The sequence below is a fragment of the Camelina sativa genome, chromosome 12 (genome assembly GCF_030686135.1).
Source record: "Camelina sativa cultivar CO46 ecotype springtype chromosome 12, ASM3068613v1".
Classification (NCBI taxonomy): Eukaryota; Viridiplantae; Streptophyta; class Magnoliopsida; order Brassicales; family Brassicaceae; genus Camelina; species Camelina sativa.
In genome coordinates, this window is record NC_141891.1 from 20,183,021 (window position 1) to 20,193,858 (window position 10,838).

The 10,838-nt window shown below is 36.4% G+C and overlaps 1 long non-coding RNA gene and 3 pseudogenes across 5 annotated transcripts; all 4 read left to right on the forward strand.

Annotated features, from left to right (window-relative positions):
- The first annotated feature begins 120 nt into the window (after window positions 1–120).
- LOC104733672 (kinesin-like protein KIN-12A) lies at window positions 121–1,964 on the forward strand (annotated as a pseudogene). Its single transcript, XR_015575086.1, has 7 exons — window positions 121–479; window positions 745–879; window positions 962–1,038; window positions 1,144–1,269; window positions 1,362–1,421; window positions 1,519–1,572; window positions 1,658–1,964. The product of XR_015575086.1 is annotated as a kinesin-like protein KIN-12A (transcript).
- Window positions 1,965–4,236: 2,272 nt separating this feature from the next.
- Window positions 4,237–5,698, forward strand: LOC104732258 (uncharacterized). Of its 3 annotated transcripts, none has more exons than XR_015575087.1 (5): window positions 4,237–4,274; window positions 4,367–4,480; window positions 4,611–4,706; window positions 4,907–5,152; window positions 5,498–5,698. It is a non-coding gene; the product is annotated as an uncharacterized LOC104732258 (long non-coding RNA). The 3 variants fall into 3 exon arrangements; XR_002034606.2 differs by lacking the exon at window positions 4,237–4,274 and adding an exon at window positions 5,374–5,405 and having other exon boundaries at window positions 4,342–4,480; XR_758759.2 differs by lacking the exon at window positions 4,237–4,274 and having other exon boundaries at window positions 4,342–4,480.
- A 1,579-nt stretch (window positions 5,699–7,277) lies between these two features.
- Window positions 7,278–8,486, forward strand: LOC104733673 (putative F-box protein At1g70970 pseudogene; annotated as a pseudogene).
- Window positions 8,487–8,576: 90 nt separating this feature from the next.
- Window positions 8,577–10,775, forward strand: LOC104732260 (uncharacterized; annotated as a pseudogene). Its single transcript, XR_015575085.1, has 3 exons — window positions 8,577–9,066; window positions 9,313–9,409; window positions 9,682–10,775. The product of XR_015575085.1 is annotated as an uncharacterized LOC104732260 (transcript).
- The last annotated feature ends 63 nt before the right edge of the window (window positions 10,776–10,838 follow it).

Genomic DNA, 10,838 nt, shown 5'->3' on the forward strand with positions numbered 1-10,838 from the left:
GTAAACATACTCTTGATAATATAAGAAATGTTGGCCGCCGAAAAAAAAAAAACGAATACGATGCGTCTCAACTCAACAACACTTTTAAAAAGAAAATTTCAAATTCTCGCTCTTAACGGCTCTATCTCTCTCTTTTCAATCTTCCTTCTTCGTCGCTCTTAGGGTTTCTAATTGTAGATTTCACGGCGGAGATGAAGAAACACTCCATGTTACCAAGAAACGCCATCTTACGCGATGGCGGAGAACCGCACTCGCCGAAAAACCCTAGTATGTCCAAGTCGAGGCCTCCACGTCCACGTAAATTAAAAACCGCCAAAGAAAATGCTCCTCCTCTCGACCAGAACTCATCGACACCTGACCATAGGTCTATGAAACTGAAGAGTCCTTTGCCACCACGCCCGCCGCCGTCTAATCCTCTCAAACGAAAACTTACTGCGGAAGCTACGACGGAGACTGGGTTTTCAGACTCCGGTGTCAAGGTAATTTTGTCATCCTTTGGTTATAGTTAGGCGATTCCGAGGCAAATCCCTAATTAGACATATCTATAATTTCACCCAATTGAAGATTTTTTACTTGCTAGATTTGGGGTTAGGTTTCTAATTGGAGAAGGGTAGAGAATTAAAAACTTGGTGAATTTGGTTTTGTTTCTTTGAGAAATGGGATACAACTTAGCTAAGTGTGAATTGCATATCCCAACATTATAATTGCGAAGATAAGGTGATCAATTTTGAGATTCAACTTCAGGTTATAGTCAGAATGAAGCCTCTAACCAAAGGCGAAGAAGGGGATATGATAGTACAAAAGATTTCCAAAGATTCCCTCACAATTAGTGGGAATACTTTCACATTCGACTCAATTGCTGATCCAGAGTCGACACAGGCAAGATATATTTTTGGTTTTTCAGTATGCTATGTCATCATATGCTTACGAATTTCTAACTTTGTATTTTCTTCTTTCTCAGGAAAAAATGTTTCAGCTTGTGGGATTGTCTATCTTGTTGAATCTGGATTTAACAGTTCTGTATTTGCCTACGCACAGGTAATTTTTGATTTTCTAAAGTTTTCCTTTCATGCAGACTTCCATTTCTTGTATTGTTTGATTGTAACTTGTAAATGCTAATGATCATGATATTGTTACCATCAGACTGGTAGCGGGAAAACATATACCATGTGGGGTCCTGCGAATGGATTGTTGGACGAGCACCTCAGCAGTGACCAAAGAGGTTTGACCCCACGTGTCTTTGAACGTTTGTTTGCCCGAATCAAAGAGGTGATGCCTGGTTTTGTTTTGTTTTGGTTTGAACTTGTGTAATGATTAGCACATTCAGAAGTATACTCCTTTTGTTTCTTTTTGGTTTGCAGGAACAAGTCAAGCATGCTGAAAAGCAACTCAATTACCATTGCCGCTGTTCATTACTCCAGGTTCAGTGACTGGATGCATTACTTTAATTTCGATGGTGTGTAAATGTTTCATTTTAAAGAGTTTACTATATAAATGTTGTTTTCTTTTCTGCTTCAGATTTACAACGAGCAAATAACAGACCTACTAGATCCGAGCCAGAAAAACCTGATGGTAAAAGGAACTTTCAGATTCAGCTTGTTTTATATACTTAAGGAAACAAAAATATGTTCATCTTTTTTCATTAATGTGTCACCAGATTAGAGAAGATGTCAAGTCAGGTGTTTATGTTGAAAACCTGACTGAGGAATACGTGAAAAACTTGACAGACGTGTCAAAGCTTCTGATCAAGGTTTGTATACTTTTTGGTTTCTCTCTGCACACTAATTCCAGTTTCACTTGCAATGTTTCTAAAAAGTACACAAGAACACCAGTTTCAGGTATCATATCCTTGTAATTCTCTGAAGTTTTAAAGAAGCAATGTGAAAACTTGTCTCGAAAGAAGAGATGTCCATAGATTATAGTGAACACTGCTACTGGGTTTTGTTAGTGATGCTGCGTAAATTAATATCACAAAAAGCTTTTTGAAGATTTTTATACAGAATTTAGTATTCTTAATTTGGCAAAATATATCAGATGGTCGAGATAAAGTATTCACTAAAAAGGTATAATTGATAGTTATACTTGTGTCTGAAACCGGTGTAAGGTTTGGGAAATCGACGGACTGCTGCAACGAGTGTAAATGCAGAGAGTTCAAGATCACATTGCGTATTTACTTGTGTTGTTGAACTTCGTTGCAAGGTAGGCTACTATTACACATTAAATTGTTCATATAACTGGCTTTTCAGAAGAATCTGTCAAGTTGAGATGCTATCAACTTTTTCTAATCTATAGATTAGTATGTACGTCTGATGGAACAGATGTTTGACTTTGCTTGAATGTACTTCTTACAGAGTGCAGATGGGCTAAGCAGCTTTAAGACAAGCCGAATAAACCTTGTTGATCTGGCTGGTTCTGAGCGACAAAAATTAACTGCTGCAGCAGGAGAACGTCTGAAGGAAGCTGGAAATATCAATTGATCGCTCTCTCAGCTTGGGTATGATTCAGAGTAGTCTCCATATATATATATATATATATATATATATATCTTTGTGGTTATATTTGGAACTCATTTAGCATGGAATTTTCATTTTTTTCCTGTTTAAACTGCAGAATGCACTATAGAATTGACACTTAGCTTCTGCTGTCTCTGTGTCTTCTAGTTTTTGATACTGCAGCTGGCACTAGAAATCTAGTTTTTGATTATAAATAACTGAAAATTTAGGTTAATGGAGAATAATTTGAAATGTTTTGGTTGTAGTTTATGAGGTTCTTGTGTCTTATGATGGTAGTAGCTTATGCTGTTCTTGTGTTTTCTAGTTTTTGATACTGCAGCGGGCATTAGAAATCTAGTTTTTGATTATAAAGAACTGACACTTTGGGATAATGGAAAATAATTTGAAATGTGATAGTAGTAGCTTATGAGGTTCTTGTGTCTTGTAAGCAGTGCTATGTGATATTTAATACTGTAACAGCTATCTCTCCATGGAAGGGCAACACTGTAGGAAGAGCAAACTGATTGTATTATCAAAGTGGATTTATTGTATATCCTTCAACCTTTTGCTGATGTCCAACTAAGTGCTTTAAGGCTTCTTTGAAGTTTATAATTAGTTTAAGTTTGAAGTCTTCAAATCCCAGTCCTTTCAGTTTCTGGATATTTTTCCAGAAGCTGAAATTCTCAACTACATGTTTACCATACAAATTTGTTATATGCAGGAACTTGATTAACATCCTCGCAGTGATTTCTCAAACAGGAAAGCCAAGGTATATACCGTATAGAGATTCCAGATTAGACGGAGAGCGCACTTGGAAGAAGCTACTTTAGAAAATAGCCTCTTAAGTCCGCCTGCTACTTCAGTAAAATCTTCAAAACTTAGGGGTTTGTAGTAGAAGATCATCTTTTCAAGATTTGGCATTGTCTCCAAGAAATACTTGATCTGCTTCTCCATGTCATCACTAAATGCACCAAAGACTGTTTATGATACATTTAAGCGATCAATTTTTATTCTCTGCTTTTGTGTATTGTTCTTTTACTGTTTGGCTGAACTTTGTAATTATGTGACGTTACTATAACCAATAAATAACACTCTTGAGTCTGAATAGTATACTTTATAATAATAACATTACATCATTTTTAAATCCTAACATATGCCAAACAATCCTCAACGAGTAACCGGATAAAAAAAAAACAAATCAAGAAATTTGAAAGAATTGGTTACAAAATATTAGAGTGAAAACTGAAAACTTTTTATAAGTGAAAACGTGTTACTAATGTATATTTGAATTGAATTGATTTTGTGCGTTGACGACTAGATGTGTCACTAGTAAAACCTGGGTATATAGTTACGTATATGGCGACAGAAAAAATTTGTAGCAAAAATTACCTACAAAAAGTAACTGATAGAGACCAAATATTAGATTATTATTTTTTGTATCAATTTAGTGAGTATTCGTCACAGGTTAAATACGAATAGTTACAGATCAACTATATAGCTAATTTATGACAAATTTTGTGATATACGTATTTGTAGAAATTTAGCAGGCGTAACAGTTTGTGGTTGATATATATATATTTTTTTTAAAAAGAAATTGTTTGCTACGAATTGGCCGTAACAAAAATGACCCGGTAATCCAACCTGGTTTCATGTTATCATCTCAGCCGTTCGTTTTTATTTTGAGCAAAACATCTCAGCCCTTCATTCTCTAAGTCTATTAATAGAGAGACATCAAACCTAAAAATTTCTTTCGCCTCTCGATCTTTGTTGCTCCGATACTGGGTGCTTAATTCCTTCGTCTATCCTCGATTTCTTCGTTTGATCTCCATGTTGGCTGCTTAATTTTGATTCTATTGGATCTCTGTCCTGCGTAGGCGACTATGATATGCATTGACAACTCGGAGTGGATGCAAAACGGAGATTACTCTCCGTGTAGGTTACAGGCTCAGACGGAAGCTGTTAATCTTCTTTGTGGGGCTAAAACCCAGGTATATATATTAACACATCTCGCTTTTGGATTCGATTTATTAGGGTTTTGTGGGTTTACCTCTGAGATTTTGATTCGATTTAATTTGTCATCCTGTATGAGTTTAATCCTACTTGCTCCATCTTTTTCAGGCCTTGATGTTGGAGGTGAGATCAACTTAACGGCGGCCATCCAGATTGCTCAGCTTGCTCTTAAGCATCGCCAAAACAAGAATCAACGCCAACTAGGTACTCACTTTCTATCTTGAATGCACGCTGACTGACTAGGTTTTGTATTAGTTTATCTGATGTTTTTGTGTTGTGCTTCTCTGCTTTTTAGCCCTATCAAGTATGAAAAGAAGGCCCTATAATTACTTTCTTAGTCCTCTTCTGATTTTATCCGTTTGTGGTTAATTTTTACAACATTGTTAACTCTTTACCAACATTAGTGGTGGTGGCGTTGGGGGTGGCCGTGGTGTTCGACTTGGTGGTGGTGCCTTCGCTGGTGGACGCAGTGATGGCGGAGGCTATGGTCGTGGTGGACGCGGCGGAGGGAGACTTCAACACTAGGGTAGAGGGGGACACGGAGGAAGGGGAAATCACAATGCTCAAATGACAATTGATGCCTTACTAGCACAAGAGTCAAGGAGATTGATGCCAGTTCTTCATCCTCAGCGAGAAAACGGTGCCATGTGGTATGTATATACATTTCCAACTCTTGTGTTTTTATGTTTATTGGATGTTTCATTATATGTGATTTGGTTTTTCTATCTATAGTAGTAGCCTATCTCTCTGTGTTGTTTAGGTTATTCATGTTGTAAACGTGAATTGTTGTACATTGACTTGTTTGTGTAATGTAATTTGAACATTGGTCTTTACAGTTGATGTTACTTAATCGGTTATTCTCTCAAAGCAGGTTGTCTTTGCACCGAGAATGTCATGTCCTATGTGGGTTGAATCTTTCTTTATCTCATGTACAAGTGAATACTGTTTCATGTGTCACAGTTTTGTTTTTTTTTTTTTTTTTTTTGTCTTTGCAGGTTCGGTCTTGACAATCCTCCACGGCGAGCAATTCCCACCTTTGTTTACTCAATCTACTTCTTAACTACTCTTTTCTGTTCTTTCCAGCTTTAAAACTCTGTTTTTTCCCAGAATTTTCATAACTATGCTTTAATCGGAGCTTTTGTATTTTGTAATCACAATGACCTTGTTGTGCAATGATATTTGCAGTTTATTTATGATTTCCAGTTTGTTTTTAAAACTTGCCCCACAAGGCAAACAATTCACCCCATAAATTTCAATTTAAATTTCAATTCACCCCACAAAACAACTGGTAGCAAATAGAAGCTCCTCTATTACAAATTGTCATAGCAGCTATAAGGTAATGCTTACGCTGAATTTGTAGCTAAATGTATCTAATTACTATGTAAATAACCGAAATAAAACGTAGCAAATACCCACGGATATCTGTAACTTTTTGTATCAATTAGTTACGGATAAGTTGTAACTAAACTGTAACACTTTGCGACAATTTGTTATACTGAAAATATTTGCTACTACCAAATAGTTACTAATTATTTTGGTATCAAAGTTGTAACAAACATTTTTTAGCTACAAAAAAAGCCTTATACCCACATTTTTTTCTGTAACAATGCTAGACATTTTTACTAGTGTGTACCCTTCGAAGTCACGTTTGCCACCAAATATATCTGTTACTTAGTCATATAAATTAGTAAGTATTGACGTGTGACATCTTTTTTTAATCTTGAAACTGTGAACTGAAAAACTTTTTTTTTTTGATAAAGAGGTGAAAGGTGTTATCGATATTTTGACGTGTGATTCAATTGTATTCGAATAATTAAACTGTCAAAAACGTGTACGATGAAAAAGAGAATATTTCACATTTTGTTATCCAATAAACTCGATGCTAATTTTAGTAAGCTTTTAGAGTGTTAATTAAACATTTCTCCTATTGGGTTTAAATGTAAATTAAGGATGAAATATAGAAGTAAAGATGTTATACGCGTTATACGACCCAACAAGTGACCACCCAGTCACACGTCACAACGTTTCAGTAACAAACTCTGAGATATTTTGATGTATGATTCAATTGTATTGGAATAATAAAACTATTAAAAACGTGTAAGATGAGTAGATGTGTAAGATTAAAACAAAACCTTTCAACTCAAGTCATGCTAATTTAGTCATAAAAATAATTTTTATTCATGCAATTTAAAATAATTAAAATGAAGGTATAATCATATATTTTGACGTGTGATTTAATTGTGTAGGATGAAAGAAAGTCTGTAAATTTCATGCTTGGTATCCACTAATCTGTATGCTGATTAGCCAACAATTTTAGTATCTTAATTGTGGAACTAAGATTTCTCGTTTTGGTTATGGATAATGAAAGCATGAAATAAAGTTAAAGATGTACGCGTTTTACAATCTCAACAAGTTAAACTAAAGTCACACATTTCAGATTTCCATAAATATATACCACTTCTGTCTTGTTTGATCATAACCACAATTTGTCTAGATAACTAAAGAAGAAAGAGCCAAATAACAGGTTCATACACGGAACTTGAAAACATATAAGATAACTAAAGAAGCTAATACGCTATATGTACTGAGTAAGCATTTAGCGTGTGTAGTAAACATTTCTCCTTTTTTGGGTTTAGATGAAAATTAAATTAAGGATGAAAGATAAAGTAAAGATTCTCTTATAAATAGCACATCTGCTGTCATTAGAACGTAATATCATTAGAACGTTTCATCTGCAGCGTGTTTAAGGCTTTTAATCTCAAAACACATAAGATAATGGACATTTCAAGTTTCGATTTAGAATCACTTCCTGGAGACCTACGAATGGAGATTCTATCATGGTTGCCTCTGAAATCCGTGGTGAAGTTCCTCATCGTCTCGAAGGAATGGCAATCTATAATACTTGAGGAAAGATTTCGAAACCTCTACTTGAGCCGATCGATGACAAGGCCTCGACTGATGTTCATAATCGAACGATTTCGTCGAAATGCATCACAGCCACCCGAACTTGATATGTCGTGGTTTCACTCTCTTTATCAAGATGGAAGATATCAGCACGTATTTCCTAACACTGAGATGTTGTTTTATTCTGTTTATCAAGAGGAGAAACCATTGTTGTCGTCTGGTGAACAACAATTGCTTATTCCTCGTGATACAATGGCTTATCATTATTCTCCGCCCATCGGAGGTTTGATCTGTATTCAGTTACGAACTAAGTTTGCGATTTTCAATCCGGGTTTGAAAAAGTTACGGAAGTTACCGGAGATCCAAGCACATGAAAATGTTGATGTACAAAGTTTTTTCGGATACGATGAAGCTACGAATGTATTCAAGGTGTTATGTTGGACACGCTTGTTTATATCAGGTCGAGAAACTAATGAATATCATGTGTTGACGGTGGGATCAAGTGAAGAACCTTGGAAAAGGATCACATGTCAGTATGATCATTTAACATTTAATAACGAACTGTGCAAAGAAGGGGTTTTGTACTATGGAGCCAGGTTATGTCTTGACGGATCTCTGGTCGTCATGAGCTTCAATGTTAAGTCTGAAAAGTTTAGTACCGTCATTGAATGTCCTGATGGAACTGCTTATAGCATTTGGAAGTTAGTGATTTATGATGGAAACATTGCCTTAGTGGATGAGACTGACTTTGAAAATGTTGTGAATGATCCGGATGGGGCTAGAGTTTTACAGATATTTGTTTTGGATGAAACCGCACAGAAATGGCGGGAAACGTGCATCAAGATTCATCGTTGGGAACAAAAAGTTGGAGATAGGGAACTTTATTTCAAAGGTACTATTGGAACAAGAGAACTTGTTTTCGCACCAGCCGATTGGTTAGAGGGACAAAATTTTGTGGTGTATTATAATCCAGCCACAAGAGAGTTAAGAAGATTTGAGATTGAAGGAATGGTTGATGGATACTTTGATGTTCAAACCTACTTGGATCATGTTGAGAGTACTTGGCTTATTGAAGAATAAGAGTTGGTTGTTCACTCTCTCAACTCTCATTGGGATTCTAATAATTTTCTTTCTATTGTGGTTAATCTTTATTTTACGCTAATTAATAATAATGTCTCTCATGTACGCTAATCTTCTCTTATTTTTTTTGTTATCTTTGAAAGAATTTTTACATGCGGGAGATGCGTTTCACAGGGAATCAGCTGAGGGGCACTATGTTCCAAATGCTCTGGTTTTATGGAGAATGTTGTCATGGAGGATCCATCGTACCTTGCTTCGGGTTCAGTTGAAGAAATCTCATACTCTTCAGCTGGTCCTCAGACAAGCACAGAGATTAAAGATGAATCTGGTGATGTTAACAATCTTGGGCCTTCAACCTCTGTTACGGATGCTAAGAATGATACTGAAGAACATTTGGTTGGGACCATGAATAAGCTGAACTTGACAGATGACGTTTCTGCTAATGAAGCAAATGCCGACAAGCAGAATATTCTCTCCCCTGAGGAGGTAGATGCCCTTCTTGACCAATGCCTTTTGCAAGCATTGCATACAACTCTAAAGGAGAAGGACCTACCCAGGCCATCCCAGGAAGTACTCTATGGTAAGAACACCATTCAAATACTTTAGTTACATGGAAAGCCAACTATTTTCTGGTATTGGGTTGGTAATATATGCAATCCAGCTTTACCTTGTTGGCTTTGACTATGATTGGGTTGTTTTATTATGCTCTGTTTATGTTTGTATGTTACTCTTGACTCCGTAAATGACAAGCTAAACACCTGGAATTGTCTGTTTTCCTTCTCCTTTCGAAGTGTGACTTACATATGTTTTCCTGTGAGTGGTGCAGGGCAAATCATGTATTACCTTGTAGGCCATCTGGTCTCACACTTGACATTAAGAAGTCTTGCCATAAAAAGTTGTCAAAGTGGCTGCAGTCTGGAATGGTCAGTTTTCTTACTGATTTCTCTTGTCTTATGGTATTCTTTTTTTGCTTGATTTAATATTTCGATATAACAGGAGTGTTAGTAGATGCTGTTCGTGTTTATCAATTTAGGAAGCTATTAGTATTAAGTGTTGTATGCTGTATCTTCTTGAAAGTCTGTAACACATTGGTACATTTACATTTACCATGATATACTCATAATTGCTAGTAGATTTGCTTTGGTGTCTCGATTGGCAACTACACTCTGTCACAATCTTTGAAATATATGCGCAGATATCTGTTAAAGAAGACAAGCATAAGAAGGAGATTATATTGATTTCAGTCAACCGCAGCCACCCAGATTACAAATCCTTCAAGCCAGAGAAGAAGAATGCTGAAGTCTCTGAGTCTCCTGGAGAGCGCTCCACAGCGCAACCTCAGTGCAATATTTGCATCAGTTGGGGAAGACAAAGGAAATCTGTACACAGCTTCCGAAGCCACTGATGTTGTGTTCAGATACATCGAGAAAGAAAATCTGGTAAAGCCAACAAACAAGTCAACGGTGGTGTTGGATGCAATACTATGTGATTCCAAAGGAGCTATCAAAAAGGGATCGGCATATCCGTCAGAGATTCACAAAAAGGATGTTGGGTCTACGTTTGTAGGTAGAATGCAGCCTCATCACGTAGTGATGAGAGAAGGCGGTGAGCCTGTGGTTCGTAAAGGAGCTATAAAACCGGTTCAGATAATGACAGAACGAAGACAAGGTAACCAAGGTCACAGGGATGGAGACGTTCTTGATAGACCCAGACTTGTTTGGATCAGAACTGCAGAAGAAGTTTGCTTGCAGTACTTCAGTAGGAGAACTGCAGAAGTTTTTTTTTTTTTTTTCATCTGTGTATATGAGAGATGATTGTTTTTTTGTTATGTGTTGCTTTCAGTTTCAGGTAAGAAAGGGTACGAGGTTCTGATTCAAGGAGGTGTGATTGATAATCTTGCGAAATATATGGTGGAACACTATGGAGTTCCAAAGAGATTCATTGAAGTTCTTGATAAGACTAGGAAGTGATTTTTTCTTTTTTTATGTTTAAACTTCTAATTTTATTTTATGGGTTTACATTACTGACTCAGTGACTCTTAAGATTGTTAAAGGAACCTTTGATTTGTACTTCTCTATAACCTTCACAGCTTCGTTTAACAGAGTCTTCTCAACAACGCTCGCGCATGGAATCAAGCTCTGTATAAATCAAATCAATACAGAGACTATGATGAACAAAACAAAGAGAGAGATGTAAAAACATATGTGTGCTAGATCTATTGATTTGTATGATGACTGTGTAATGAGTTTGCAAGTCCATAAAGTAAAGTGACACAGAGAGATTTGTTAACGGGGGGTTCGATTAACCTACATCCCCGAGACCTAGTCCAGAAACCATTCACTAGAAAAGTCC